At 39.3% G+C, this 16,374-nt stretch overlaps 2 pseudogenes; both read right to left on the bottom strand.

Annotated features, from left to right (window-relative positions):
• Positions 1-355: 355 nt before the first annotated feature.
• On the bottom strand, positions 356-953 carry LOC123328329 (annotated as a pseudogene).
• Positions 954-10,369: 9,416 nt separating this feature from the next.
• On the bottom strand, positions 10,370-12,989 carry LOC123328328 (annotated as a pseudogene).
• Between the last annotated feature and the right edge of the window lie 3,385 nt (positions 12,990-16,374).

The following is a 16,374-nucleotide window of genomic DNA, read 5'->3' as shown; positions in this document are numbered from 1 at the left end:
ATTTTCATGATGATTCCAGATAACTATATCCAGATTTGTGATGTTAGTGTATTTTAGTGAAACTGCCACTTTTAATTAACTTTGGAGCAAATTTAGACAACTTTACAATGTTCTGTATGATTGATTTAGAGTGAAAAATTCATGGAGAATGTAAATAGTAGAAAGTTACTCTGGACATAGAAGAAGCTTTAATTTAGAATTAAATTCTCTGATTCAGACCACACATTAAGCAACCACATGATTACCATTTCTTGTCTGGAGTCTACAGGTGTGCATTTCAGCTGGGGTCCTGCAGCAGCAGAGCAGGGGTTTTTGTATGGAGCTCTGGGGTTTTTGTACGGCTTTTCCCATTACTTCAAGCACTGTGAGCTGTCTTAACTGTCCTTGAGAGCTCCCTTAGAGCACAGAAGTACTTTGCAGAGTCTTCCAGCTGTAAGGCTGAAATGGTGAGGCTGATGGACTTATATGATTTCTGGAAGTTTACAGAGTAGCGGCCATTCCATGCATTCTCGTCTTCTGAATATTGACGAATAAGGAGAGTCATCTGTCCCCTGGGAAGCTGCTTGTACCAATAAATGGAGTGGTAGTATGTGGACCAACTTACTTCAAACTGGCAATCCAGAATGGCTGACTGCCACACTTGCCTGATTATGTTTGACTGGTCTTGAGTAACTTTCTGGGCCATACCAGATCCTGTGGAAAATGTGAGAAAACAGAGCTGAAATAGTGATAAAAAAATAATGCAGAAATTAATTTTGGACTGACCCAAATATTTACAACCCAAATTCACACCATAAGATGCTTGCTTTCCCCCAATCCTCCTTTAAGTCCTTGTGAAGCTCCACGTGCCTGTGTGCAGTCCTTTCACCCTGAACACGCGCACGCACTTTTGGAAGCATCCCTACCAGAGAAGGTGAAGGCCAGGAACACCAGAACAGGCTGGAGAGTGGCATGAGGATGGATTCTGTACATAAATGTGTTTAATTCTGCCTCAAGCTAAGAATTCAGCGTCTTTAAGTGCCTGACAGCACATATACATGGCACCTGGTTCCTGTGTGACTCCTCCCCCAGACAGGAAGTGGGGTTTGTCATGTTCATAGACCAGCTTGTCTGTGCACAGATGGGGAAAAGTCTGGCTCACTACAAACCTTTACTTTGTCTACTTGTCTTTCCCTGGTCATTAAATTTGTCAGATCCCGAAAAAGGGCATGAAGAAAGCAATTAATATTAAAGGTTTGAACTGAGGGAAACTGAAGGTTAAACAAGTTGACATACATTTGGCGTTTATTCAGTAAAATAATTTTGCCATCCTGTTTAAGATATAATTTAGTATAGCCTCTGAAACATTCTTGTAATCTACTGATTGGTCATTCATGTAGCCTATGCTTACTATTCTCCATCCAGAATCTAGTAACTATTTTAAAACTTTCACAGATCTCAGGCCTTCTGAGTGAAAAGCAATCTTAACCAAAGTAATTAATGTCTCACCTTTTTTTTTTTTTAACTGAATTCCAGGACTCTACTTAGATTTTTCAATAAATAAAACTACTTCAACATGAAATGATTTAAAAACATCAATTCATCTGAATTTCAGAGTCTATTTGATGGTTTATATTTAAATGAAATTATAACTGGAATAAAAAATTATTCTTTTGAAATCTGATATTGAGTCTTATGTATTGGACTTTGAGGGAAATCAGACTATTCAATCCTGTTGCCTCTAAATGTAGAATTGTACTTATTAGATCATGTGTACTAGAATCATCCAAATGTCACATTTTCTATCTCATTGGTCCAGAGTATTCAGTCTAACTTCTCAGTCACTCATTATTATTTCTGTTTGTAAGATAAAGTTAAGATAAACATGCCAGATCTTTCTCTGATGTACTGCTATAATGCACTCCTACAAAACTCAATATCTACAGACTGCAGACACTTAGTACCTGTCGACACCACAGAAGTTGGTGACTGCAGTTCTGTGCGCTGTTTCATGTTCATGTGGAATGTAGCTGTCAATCTTCCATTTGCTTTCATTGCTGTAATAGATGAATTAATATAAAAGAACCAAAGGCAAATAGATAAGTGGAAAAGAAAATACAGACAAGGTCTAAAATAGTGCTGGTTCATGGAATTTAAGATCAAAATAACTCATGAATGACTGAACCAGGGAGGAGAGACTGTATTTATCTGAGACATCTACTCTTCTGTCTCATTTCACTTCTGAGTGCTGACAGGCAATGAATGCCCGGGCTTGAAATTATCTGTAACTAAGCAGAGGAGATCATGAATGACCACAGCAGCTTGCAAAGCAGCATGATATTATAAAATATAGATATATACTAATTTAACAATTACATATATCAAGAAATTGATATTGATAAAATTTTAGCAAAATACCCTAATCTTAAACATCAGTTTTTATACACATTCTTTGGTTTTGATGCATTAGTCCATGAAATTTTATCACTTGTATTGGTTCTTGTACCACCACTAAAATCATGACACAGAATTCTTTTGTCTCTTAAAGAAATCCCCTCTGCATACTCTCCCCATCCCTGCAGCTCTTTCTAACCCTGACTACTGATCTCTTTTTCATCTCTAATTTTGTTGAGAATGTTGTATAAGTAGAATCACAGTATGTATACAATCATAATAATCCAATAAGTGTAATCATAGACCATGTAGCCTCTGAGATTGACTCTTTCTTCATTCAGCATAACATCCTGAGAGCCATCTAGGCTATTGTTTTTTAGTTGCTAAGTCATGTCCCACTCTTTTGCAACCTCACTAACTGTAGACTTCCAGCTTCCTCTGTCCTTGGAATTTTCCAGGGAAGAATACTGGAGTGGGTTGCCATTTCCTTCTCCAGGGTATCTTCCCCAACCAGGGATCAAATCCCCATCTCCTGCATTGCAGGCAGATTCTTACCACTGAGCCACCTCAGAAGCCTCATCTAAGCTATTGCATGTATCGATAGTCTGTTTCTTTTAACCACTACAAACTGTCACCCACTTATGATGTCTTGACTTTGGATTTTTGATTTTACACTGGTAAGAAAGTGATGCATATTCAGTAGAAACGACACTTAGCATTTTTAAATTTGATCTTTTCCCATGCTAGCAACATTTGCTCTATATTTTTTGGTGATCTGGGCAGCAGCAGTAAGCTGAGCTCCTGGCCAGCCCTGAGATCATGAGGGTAAAAAATTGACACACTTACCTTCATTCTGTAATCATACAACTATTCAATTTTCTAAGTACATTACTCAATAAACTATATGAGATTTTCAACATTTTAGTATAAAATAGACTTTGCATTAGATGATCCTCCCACCTAAAGAAAAACTAAGTAGGCTAAACTAAGTGTTGAGCACCTGTAATGTAGGCTGGGTTAGGTATATTAAATGCATTTTTCTCATTTTCAACTGAAAATGGTTTATTGAGACACAACTCTATTACAAGTTGAAAAAAATCTATAAATAATATGTCATTGTACAGATGTATTACAGTGGATTTATTTATCTATTCACCCAATGAAGAATAGTTGACTGATTTCCAGCTTTTGGTCATCACAAATATAGCTACTATGAATATTCATGTACATATTTTTGTGTAAATATAAGCTTTTCATTTCTCAAGCATAAAATACTCAGGAGTGTGATTGCAGAGTTGTAAGGTACATGAATATTTAAGTTTATGTGGAACTGCTGAACTTTTTTGCAGAATGACTGGACCATTCCACCCACCAGCAATATATGAGTGCTCCAATTTCTCTGCATCTTTGCCAGAACTTGATACTGTATTTTTAATTTTAGTCTTTATGGTAGATGTGAAGTAGTATCTCTTTGTGCCTTAGTTTGCATTTCCCTAATCACTAATAATGTCGACCATCTTTTTTTCTCTTTATTTTTTAAATTATGAAAGTATACATTAGACTTAGAAAAGACAGCACAAAATACAGTTCCACTATATATTACAAGTACTTTTTAAGTAAATAAATTAAAATTTTGGGTTGAAGTTCAATAGCAAACTCTCAAAAATTAACAGAATGAATATACAGAAAAGTAGGAGGGTACAGTAGACCTGAAAAGCACTATGAATCAACATAATTAAGACTTATGCAATTTTCACACAATAGTAGGATGCAAATTCTATTCAAGGTCCCATAGATTATAAACTAGGTACATATCCAGGGACATAAAACAAGGTGCAAAATTTCATGGTCTAAAGGTATTGAAATCCTGCAGTCTGTTTTCTAATCACCGTGGAATTATGTTATAAATCAGTATCAAAAGATATTTGAAAATAACCCACATATTTTCCAGTGCAATGTGATATTTACTAAGAGAGATATTTGATTTAGACCGACCATCTTTTTATATGCTTATTTCCTTACCACATAGCTCTCTGGTGAAGTGTCTGTGTAAATCTATCGTCCAGTTTTCAACTTGATTGTTTTCTTCCTGCTGTTTAGAGAATTAATTGTATTCTGAACACAATCTTTTGATGAAAATGTATTTCCTGTCATTTCTGTGGTTTATCTTTTGCCTTCTCTTAACAGTGTCCTTCACAGAGCAAACAGTGTTTTTCACAGAGCAAATTTTTAATTTTGATGAAATCTAAGTTTGTTTATGGATCGTGCTCTTGGTGTCATGTCAAAATTCTTTTTGTCTAACCCTAGGTCATGAAGATATTCTCTTATGTTTTTCCTAAAAGATTTGGTAATTTTACATTTTATACTTTATTATATGGTTCATTTTGAGGCTTTACCCAAATTTTTGTATAAGGTGCGATATTTGGCCAAGTTTTAATTATTTCTCAAGAATATCCAATTATCCCAACATCATTTGCTCATAAGACTGTGTTACCCCCATTGAATTGTCTTTGCAGTTTGTAAAAAAAAAAAATCTTCCCTACTTGTGTAAATCTACTTCTATACACTTACTCAGTGATATAACTTGTTAATTATATTCTTTTATTACCCTTTTAACATTATAGGACTGGTAGAATAATTTTCTTTTTAGTTACTTATATTTATAATTTGTGTTTTTTTCTTTTTTCCCTTGATAATTCTACCTAGAAATATTTCAATCTTATTGACCATTTTAACAAAATTAACTTTGTATTTCATGGCTATCCCTATAGCTTTCTTTGTATTTCACCAATCCAACATTTTATTGTTTACTTCTTTCAGTTTATGTTGGTTTAATTTGCTTGTATATCATCTTTCACTGAAAGCCTAGATGATAGTTTTTCAACCTTTTTTCTTTAGTTAAATAAGCATTTAAATAGATAAATTTCCTTTTATATATTATTTTAGCTGCATCTCATACATATTTATATAATATGCTCTCTTCTTTTGGCTTCTGTGGGAGAGGGAGAGGGTGGGATGATCTGGGAGAATGGCATTGAAATATGTATAATATCATATATGAAACGAGTCACCAGTCCAGGTTTGATGCATGATACTGGATGCTTGGGGCTGGTGCACTGGGACGACCCAGAGGGATGGTATGGGGAGGGAGGAGGGAGGAGGGTTCAGGATGGGGAACACATGCATACCTGTGGCAGATTCATTTTGATATATGGCAAATCCAATACAATATTGTAAAGTTAAATAAAATAAAATTTAAAAAAATAAATAGATAAATTTCCTTTTATATATTATTTTAGCTGCATCTCATACATATTTATATAATATGCTCTCACAATATTTACTCTCAAAATATTTTCTAAAGTCATAGTAATTGTTTCTTTAACCTATGGTTATTTTTAAGTTAGTGCATATATTCCAAATATTTGAGAATTTCTACAGACATCTCTTTGTACTAGATATTCTGTATCACTTCCATTTTGGTTGAAGAATAAATTCTATATAATTTCAGTTTTCTTAAATATATTAAGATTTTTATGACCAAACAGATTGTGAGTGTGTATGTATGTGTATTTCATCTACACAGCAGGGTGTGGCTGCAGCTCAGCTGCAGGTGCCTGGGGAGCACCCGGCACTTGCTGCACAGATGTAGGTGGCTGAGTCTCCAGGCTGGGAAGATGAGATGTGAAATGAGATCTGTTTGGCACTCTTATTGAGGGAAACTGTGAAACTTCCATCTTCCATTTCATTCATAATTGAACTTACAGCTATCAAGAATGCAGGGCCTTTACCAGGATATTGTTGGTTCCACAGGAAGTAGTCAAACAAACTGTTCTCATAGCTACAGTTCAGAATTGAAATCTCTCCTTCCTGGACTGTCAAAGACTGAAGGCTCATTTTCACCTGCTCTTGATCACTTTTTTCCTTCCGTTGTCCAATCAACCTTATTTAAAGAGATAAAAAGTCATTAGTTCCACAGACACCTATTTCTTTTTTAGAGTTTCTATCTGTATGAGCTTGTTTGTAATCCAGTTTTCTCAGCCAGCCTAATTGATTAGATATCCTAGGTTTTCTCCTCCACAACTCACAGCCTAGTTGAAGCCACAGAATCAAAAATGATGCTCCCGGTATCTTGTCCATTGTTTCTGGCATCAGTGCTCAGTGGCAACTCAAGTTCCTCTTCTGCCCTTCTCAGCCAGCTAGAACTCTAAGTTCATATCTGCTTTAATTCTTTCAGTACGCCCCACCCTCTCACAAACTGGATAATATCTTTATTGGAATGATTTCATTTAATTCCTTTCACTTTTTAACATTTTTGAGTTCACCGTGTGTACTTAGTCACTCAGTCAGTCCAATTCTTTGAGACCCCATGGACTGGAGCCCACCAGGCTCCTTTGTCCATGAGATTCCCCAGTGTTTCCCAAGAATATTGGAGTGGGTTATCATTTCCTCCTCCAGAGGATCTTGCCAACCCAGGGATCAAACCCATGTCTTCTGCATCTCCTCCACTGGTTGGCAAATTCTTTACCACTGGGAAGCTGTGGTTAAATATTTGTTTTAATTCTATCCTCTTATCAACTACTCTGCTAGTTCCCAGTTAGAAGTTTCTAGTGCAGAAGGAGATACATGTTGAGAAGGAAAGATAAAGACCGAAGTCCATAATCTGTAGGGCCAAAAAGTATCTGTGGTTAAAACTGTCCTGATAAAGGTGAGTAACATTAAGCACTGCAGATGCCCTGTGGTGGCCTCATGGTGTGACTGTGGCTGGAGGAGGGGCTGAGCCCCACCGAGGGTTTGTGTAGAGGCTGCAGGTGCCTGGGGAGCACTGTGCTGCACAGCACAGAAGTAAGTGCCTGAGTCTGTGGTCTGTGAAGAGGAAATGTGCAGTGAGCTGCGGCCTTCTTTAGGAAGTGTCATGGAATTTAACCTTCCACCCTGCTTTGTCCCTGAAGGAATGTAAAACAGGTGGATGATGTGGGCCCCAGGGTTCTGAAGATACCAAGTCACACTCTGTGAGTAAGTGGAAAAATTACACCGAAGTGTGTAGCTGGCTCCCTCCTGGAGACTCAGGGCTGGGGGACTCTGCTCCACATCCACTCCTCGCACACCTGATGAGGAAAGAGAAACAGTCACTGGTGAGGGTCACTGTAACTCCTATTAAACCCTGAAAGTACCCTCCCCATCCCCATAGATGATGAGAAGGATAAAAAGTCTGCAGGACTTGTCAGCTCCTCTCCCTCCCCCAACAATGGAGCAGCGCCTCATTCCTTCAGATCCCCTGTGGAGCAGCCCCAACTCACAGCAAACCTGGGCAAACAAAAGCCCCAGCACAGTGCCTGCTAGCCTCTTCATGGTGCTTCCTCTTCTTCTTGGGACATTCTCACTGCAATACACTTAACAGAATCCCGAGGGAGTGAGTGTCATAAGTGATTCCTGCTCCTGCAGCCGATCAGCTCACCCAGCAAATCCTGCTCAGGTGACACTGACAGGACGCCCCGCCCTCCCACCGCAGCCAACTCAGCATGTGCTGCCAGGGGTAGACGAGAGAAGGAAATAGAAAGAGCATGATTTTATGACTTAAGGGATACTTTCTGAGAACATACCGGAGAACGCAGACTCTGGTTTGGAATTTGGGGGAATTTTAGGGACAAGAAAGCAAAAATTAATTATATAGCCCCATCCTTCTCTCACGTGCATGGATGTAGTAGATTCTTCCTTAAGGAAATACTGTTTCCCAGAAGTGCTGAGGATGCAGCTTCTGCTTCTCTTATGCACTTACTTGTGGTTCTGAAGGCTGCTCATGAATCAGCATGATCAGAAGTTGCTTCTATTGGCTGGAACACTTTGCTGTATTAAACAGTAGGTGGATGAAACTGGAGACTATTATACAGAGTGAAGTAAGCCAGAAAGAAAAACACCAATACAGTATACTAACGCATATATATGGAATTTAGAAAGATGGTAACAATAACCCTGTGTACGAGACAGCAAAAGAGACACTGATGTATAGAACAGTCTTATGGACTCTGTGAGAGAGGGAGAGGGTGGGAAGATTTGGGAGAATGGCATTGAAATATGTAAAATATCATGTATGAAACGAGTTGCCAGTCCAGGTTCGATGCACGATACTGGATGCTTGGGGCTGGTGCACTGGGACGACCCAGAGGGATGGAATGGGGAGGGAGGAGGGAGGAGGGTTCAGGATGGGGAACACATGTATACCTGTGGCGGATTCAATTAGATATTTGGCAAAACTAATACAATTATGTAAAGTTTAAAATAAAATAAAAAAAACAGTATTATTTTTTTAATTTATTTTTTAAAATTAATTTATTTCTAATTGGAGGATAATTGCTTTACAATATTGTGTTGGCTTTTGCCATACAATGATGTGAATCAGCCAGAAGTATACATACGTCCCCTCCTTTTGAGTCTTCCCCCCATTCCTCTAGGTTGTCACAGAGCTCCGAGTTGAGCTCCCTGCATCATACAGCAACTTCCCACTAGCTATCTATTTTACATATGGTAAAGCATATGTTTCAATGTTACTCTCTCAATTTTTCCCACTCACTCCCTCCCCTACTGTGTCCAAAGTCTGTTCTCTATGTCTGTGTCTCTATTTTTGCCCCACAAATAGGGTCCATCAACAGATGAACAGATAAAGAAGTTGCCATACTTATATACAATGGAATATTTCTCAGCCATTAAAAAAAAACACATTTGAGACAGTTCTCGTGAGGTGGATCAAACTAGAGCCTGTTAAACAGAGTGACGTAAGTCAGAAAGAGAAAAAAAAATGTATATTAATGCATATATATGGATTCTATAAAAATGGTACTGATGACTTTAAAAGCTATATATATTTAATTTAGACTCAGCCTGCATTGAGAGTGATATTAGTTATCTCAACCACCAGGTGGACATCGAAAATTGAATTGTAATAGTTTTATTTTTATTAAATGGAAAGTGAATAAATTATTTTTTAAAATTTCTATTGTAAATACATTTTTAAACTGTTGGTTACTAGTTTTGTATTATGCTTTTTAATTTTAGTAGGCTATTTTAGAGAAAAATAAGTGCTCTTGAAACCATATGAAGATAATTTTAGTTTGTGCTCTTATCTCAGACTCTGTAAATAATATCGATTCTCTGTCAGTAGATTTGAGGGTAAAAGGGATGGAACATGAGGACCTGTATATTTTCACTGCAGTGAAAGGAAAGTGATCTGCAGACACTAACGTTCAGATGGACAGTTCAAGAATGGTTCAGTAGTAGCAGCACGTAGGCCTAGTTGCTCCAAGGCATGTGGGATCTTAGTTCTCCAACCAGGGACCGAACCTGTGTCCCTTGCACTGGCAGGCAGATTCTTTACCACTGAGCCACCAGCGTAAGCCCTACACGATGCTTGCATGCCTGCATGCTAAGTTGCTTCAGTCATGTCCGATTCTTTGCAACTCTAAAGATTGTAGTCTGCCAGGCTCCTCTGTCCATGGGATTCTCCAGGGAAGAATACTGGAATGGGTTGCCATCCCCTCCTCCAAGGGATCTTCCTGAACCAAGGATTGAACCCGGGTCTCTTGCAGCTCCTGCATTGCAGGTGGACTCTTTACTGCTAAGCCATGGGGGAACCCCCATGTGCTGCTTAGGGATTATCAAATTGATGAAAACTCCTTATAAAGGCAGGGTTTCCAGACCTGCCTAGGAAGTGAAAAATTATTATTCACTTAATTTTTGTTTCTTTCAAAAAACTTCTTCATGGGAAATATGAATGTTCTAGACTAGCAACAATACATTTCAGATCTTTCTCAGAGAGAGTAATTTTTTTCTGGTAAGCAGAACAACTGTAACACATCAGAGTCTAGACTTGGCCTTGGATCCAAATGAAAGAAGCCTTTGGTACAAGGAGAATTATTGGTATGTTTCCCACTTCTTATGTTGGGACTAGCACACTGAAACCAGCATTTTATTGACATGAGAAAGAATTGTAAAAATTATTAACACCTCTTACTTTATTGCTATGTTAAAATTATGCTTCTGACACACCTCAAAATTCTTCTCAGATTCATTAGTAAACTAGGTGCTTATTCCTTGTCCTTTTCTTCTTTTCTTTATGCATCTTCTTCCCTTCTCCTTCCCTTCATTTTCCTCATCTCTTACTGCTCTCTGACTCTCCTTCTAGATGACTCTAGATTTGCTCTCGTGACTGCTCTCCCCACTCTGTCCCCACTTCTTCCCACCAGAGATACTGCACAGGTGCAGCCCCATCTGTCCCAGTGTGCCTCTCTCAGGACGCAGTAGTACACAGCGGTGTCTCTCAGGGTGACCTGGGGCAGGACCAAGGTGCTGGACTTTCTGTCTGAAGCGATGGTCAGAGAGGCCATGCTGCTGCTCACTGTGCCTCGAAAGCCATGAATGACATACTGTGGACTCTGATTGGGATTTTGCCGATACCAATGTATAGTCTTCTCCACCAATGGTAGAGTGGTTACAAGGCAGGTTTACATCCTCTCCTTCAGCACAATCCATGGAGCCGGGCTGGGTGGTCTTAGCATTAATCACAGTCCCTAAAGGGTCAAGAAAATAAAATTATCCCCTGACAACAAATCAGTGTAATTCTGTGGATCAAGGGCACAAAACTCCCCAAACTGTCTGGACCTACCCCCTACTCCAGTGTTTTTATCTATGTCCTGAGAAATATTATTGGTGCTTATTATATAGGGACCAAAGACACACGGCAAGAATCTGAGAACTCTATAGGCTTTATCCCGGGGTCCTTGACTCAATAACCCCAGAGAGTTCTTCCAACCTGCTTACTGCTAAGGTCTCTTTAGCATCACGGCTATGAATTAACCTGTCATGTAGAAGTTTGTACTCTCTAGCAAATGCATAGATCTGTTCTCAATTCCATTGCTACAATGTTGAATAAAACACAGGGAGAGGAGTAGAGAGCAAATGACCCTTTACGGTTCCTTGGCCTCAAAGTCATCCCTTGTAGACACAGAACACTTACCCAAGGTCAGAAAAACAGTTACTCCAATCACCAGCCTCACACTTCAAGGACAAACCAGGATTGTGGGCTCAGAGCTCACACTTGTGTCTGCTCCTAGGCTTGTTTCCAGAGAACAGAAACAACTGCTGCTAGTAGAGACTTACACCCAGTGCAGGATCTGTTGCAGTGTGTTGTTGCCAGGATCTGTCAGCCAATGATCAAGCAGTTCCCTGTCTAGGTCTTCCTGCTCTGTTTTAGTCACATCCTGCAAAGAAGGCGAGACATCCCCAACTCACAGGGTGTGTGCTGCCATCCTCTGAAGTTTAAAGTCTGGCTCTGGAAAAGGAACACTGATCATGATGGTGTGTCTATCCAGAACCATTGTTCTATCATTTCTTCTTCAAAGACATTTTCTAATGTTCCATGAAGCTTGTGGAAAACATTGTTTAATCCCAGAAAACTGTACTGAGCTGTGCATTGTAAAGAGATAAAAATTCACATCCATGTTCTAGCAAATGTATGTGAGATTTAAAAGTAGGCTGTGATTGCTCTGAGGGACAGGAAATATTAATAACATTGGGACAGAAAGCTAAACGTCTTCAGCTCGGACATTGGAGCTCAGCATCCTGAAAATGTCCTTGGAATCATGCATCTGTCTCCATCTAGGCAGACATTTCACAATACATCGGTTCTTGATATAGTAACTGATGACACGGATGGTATTTCCTCATCCTCCTTGAACAATCAATGGTCCTTAATCCTTATGTCCTCTCTGCCCATGTTTGTAGGTGCTCTGCACCAAAGATGCTGAGACAGAGAGACACCAAGGATGCTGAGACAGAAAAGACACAAGGGAAAGCAAACTATCCGGGGTGTAGAAGGGTGGAGGTGGATGATCCTGGCAGAAAAAGAGGAGTGAAGAGAAAAGAGCGTAAGGAATAGGGAAGGAAGAGTTAACCAGGGGTGGGAAATGGGAAAGCAATGTTTAGGGAGGTACTTGGAAAAGGTTTAGGCTATAAGGCTATAATTCCCTGAATCCTTGACCACATGCACTCAACAAAGGATTATAAAATCAAGTGTCTAAAGATGATGAAAATCTTTTTTTTTTTTTTTTTTTTTTCACTTTTCTGTGGAACATAGGTGGAAAACATAAACTTCCTTTCCTTGATAGCCAGAAAAGACCGCTGTTTCCAAATAACGCAGCTCCCTCTACTGACTGAATAAATGAACTGCAGAGCTAAACTCTACAGGATGTCAACCTTTTGAAATGTTTCTGGATTGAAAGGTGAATATCCTGGAGAAGGAAGTGGCAGCCCACTCCAGTGTTCTTGCCTGGAGAATCCCAGGGACGGGGGAACCTGGTGGGCTGCCGTCTCTGGGGTCACACACAGTCGGACACAACTGAAGCGACTTAGCAGCAGCAGCAGCAGGCCCCCTCCCCCTGCAGTCTTGCACCTCTAAAAACCATTTTTCATACAGTAGCCAACAGTATTATATATCATGTCTCTTTAATGTCCTTTCAGTGACCTCCTATTGTATGTAGGCTATAAATTCCTTACCTTGGCTTACAAAGCCCTGTGTGATCTGGCCTTTGTCTCTGCCACTTCATTATAGAACATTTATCCATATTAGCCTTCCTTAACTACTGCAGTCCTAGTTCTTAAAGGTACCAAACGTGCTTCTGCTTTAGTGTCTCTGTATATGGTTTGTCTCGGATTCTCTTTCCTCATGCTTACCTGGCTGACTGCTTTTCACCACAATGTTGGGTCACATCCCACCCTCCCTCCCAGGTCTCTGCTGGCCTTCCTATCTACAATACTTCTTCCAGTCACACTAACATCACCTCTTGTAATGTCATCATAGTACTTAGCACTACATGAAATCTTTTTATGGTTAATTTTTCTCCATTAGAATGTAAGCTCCAGGAGAGTAGGGAACCTCTTCTTTTGATCACTGTTCTACCCCATTACCCAGAACAGTGTCAGACACAGAATAGGTAGGTACTCAATAAATACTAAATGAATCTATTAAATACTGACTAAATGAATCTAAAAAAAAAAAGAAAAAGAAAGGTGAATATCCCTGGTGTCTCAGTCGGGAAAGAATCCATCTGCAGTGTAGGCAATGGGGGTTCGATCCCTGGATCAGGGTAGCTTCCTCAAAAGAAAATGGCTACCCAGTCCAGTTTTTTCGATAATCCAGCAGATGTTGGCAATTTGATCTCTGGTTCCTCTGCCTTTTCTAAAACCAGCTTGAACATCTGGAAGTATACGGTTCATGTATTGCTGAAGCCTGGCTTGGAGAATTTTGAGCATTACTTTACTAACATGTGAGATGAGTGCAATTGTGTGGTAGTTTGAGCATTCTTTGGCATTGCTTTTCTTTGGGATTGGAATGAAAACTGACCTTTTCCAGTCCTGTGGCCACTGCTGAGTTTTCCAAATTTGTTGGCATATTGAATGCAGCACTTTCACAGCATCATCTTTCAGGATTTGAAATAGCTCAACAGGAATTCCATCACCTCCACTAGCTTTGTTCGTAGTGATGCTTCCTAAGACCCACTTGACTTCACATTCCAGGATGTCTGGCTCTAGGTGAGCGTGAGTGATTACACCTTCATGATTATCATAGTCTCATGAAGATCTTTTTTATACAGTTATTCTGTGTATTCTTGCCACCTCTTCTTAATATCTTCTGCTTCTGTTAGGTCCATACCATTTCTGTCGTTTATTGTGCCCATATTTGCATGAAATCTTCCCTTGGTATCTCTAATTTTCTTGAAGAGATCTCTAGTCTTTCCCATTTTATTGTTTTCCTCTATTTCTTTGCACTGATCACTGAGGAAGGCTTTCTTATCTCTCCTACCTATTCTTTGGAACTCTGCATTCAAATGGGTATATCTTTCCTTTTCTCTGGTGCCTTTTGCCTCTCTTCTTTTCACAGCTTTTTGTAAGGCCTCCTCAGACAGCCATTTTGCTTTTTTGCATTTCTTTTTCTTGGGGATAGTCTTGATCCCTGTTTCCTGTACAATGTAACAAACCTCCGTCCATAGTTCATCAGGCACTCTGTCTATCAGATCTAGTCCTTTAAATCTATTTCTCATTTCCACTGTATAGTCATAGGGATTTGATTTAGGTCATCAAAAAAGCAAGAAAGTTCCAGAAAAACATCTATTTTTGCTTTATTGGCTATGCCAAAGCCTTTGACTGTGTGGATCACAATAAAATGTGGAAAATTCTGAAAGAGATGGGAATACCAGAAAACCTGACCTGCCTCTTGAGAAACCTGTATGCAGCTCAGGAAGCAACAGTTAGAACTGGACATGGAACAACAGACTGGTTCCACATAGGAAAAGGAGTACGTCAAGGCTGCATATTGTCACCTTGCTTATTTAACTTCTATGCAGAGTACATCATGAGAAACACTGGGCTGGAGGAAGCACAAGCTGGAATCAAGACCGCCGGGAGAAATATCAACAACCTCACATATGCAGATGACACTACTCTTATGGCAGAAAGTAAAGAACTAAAGAGCCTCTTGATGAAAGTGAAAAAGGAGAGTGAAAAAGTTGGCTTAAAGTTCAATGTTCAGAAAACTAAGATCATGGCATCCAGTCCCATCACTTCATGGCAAATAGATGGGGAAACAGGGGAAACAGTGGCTGACTTTATTTTTCTGGGCTCCAAAATCAGATGGTGATTGCAGCCATGAAATTAAAAGATGTTTACTACTTGGAAGGAAAGTTATGAGCAACCTAGACAGCATATTAAAAAGCATAAATATTACTTTGCCAACAAAGGTCCATCTAGTCAAGGCTATGGTATTTTCAGTGGTCATGTATGGATGTGAGAGTTGAATTATAAAGAAAGCTGAGTGCCGAAGAACTGATGCTTTTGAACTGTGGTGTTGGAGAAGACTCTTGAGAGTCCTTTGGACTGCAAGGAGATCCAACCAGTACATCCTAAAGGAGATCAGTCCTGGGTGTTCATTGGAAGGACTGATGTTGAAGTTGAAACTCCAATACTTCGGCCATCTGATGCGAAGAGCTGACTCATTTGAAAAGACCCTGATGCTGGGAAAGATTGAAGGCAGGAGGAGAAGGGGACACCAGAGGATGAGATGGTTGGATGGCATCACTGACTCAATGAACATGGGTTTGGGTGGACTCTGGTGGTTGGTGATGGACAGGGAGGCCTGGCGTGCTGTGGTTCATGGGGTTGCAAAGAGCCAGACATGACTGAGCGACTGAACTGAACTGAACCCACTCCAGTATCCTGCCTGGGTAAATCCATGCACAGAAGAATCTGGTGGGCTACAGTCCATGGTGTCCCAAGAGCTGGACACGACTGAGATACACACATCTTAGTTGTATGACCTCTGTTTTCATCTGGGTTTTCTTAGTTCTAAACCACTCCACAAATTGTTTTCATTATTTCTGGCTCTTTTCTTTGTCACACACCCTCAGTTGTTGGCTTCTTTGTAGTTTTCCTTTTGTCTTTTATCTTCCCATATTTAAAGTTTATTCAATGGTTATAAAGAGAGGTTGGTACACATAAAGCACTCAAGAGTTATCTGTTTTCTGAATGAGTAGATGAATTGTTATTCATAAGTTTAGTGAAAGAAGTTATGCTGAACAACTCTTGAAATTATTCCAAAAGCGATCTTTCAATACTATAGAAGTCAAGTTAAACAAAAGACTCCAACAGGATAAATAGAGGGTTATATTCATGGACGAAATTCAAGAACAGATAACAAACATCACAAATCTAGGATGCAAGAAAACTAAACTGATGATATGGGAATAAATATTAATCCCATATAAATATTTAACAAATATTCATAAATATTCTTTGGTAGTCTGTTTTGTGGGGGATCACACACACAAGTCAACACCCACTACTACTGAAAACATAGGAACAACTAAAAATGAATTCATTTGAGCTATGTAGGAATATATTATTTTACTATAATAGCAAAAGGTAGAAAAAAAACAAACGTTTTTGTTTCTTGGT

Source organism: Bubalus bubalis, chromosome 11 (assembly GCF_019923935.1).
Source record: "Bubalus bubalis isolate 160015118507 breed Murrah chromosome 11, NDDB_SH_1, whole genome shotgun sequence".
NCBI classification, from domain to species: Eukaryota; Metazoa; Chordata; class Mammalia; order Artiodactyla; family Bovidae; genus Bubalus; species Bubalus bubalis.
Note: the sequence above shows the minus strand (reverse complement) of the source record. Positions and strands in the feature narration are given on the sequence as shown.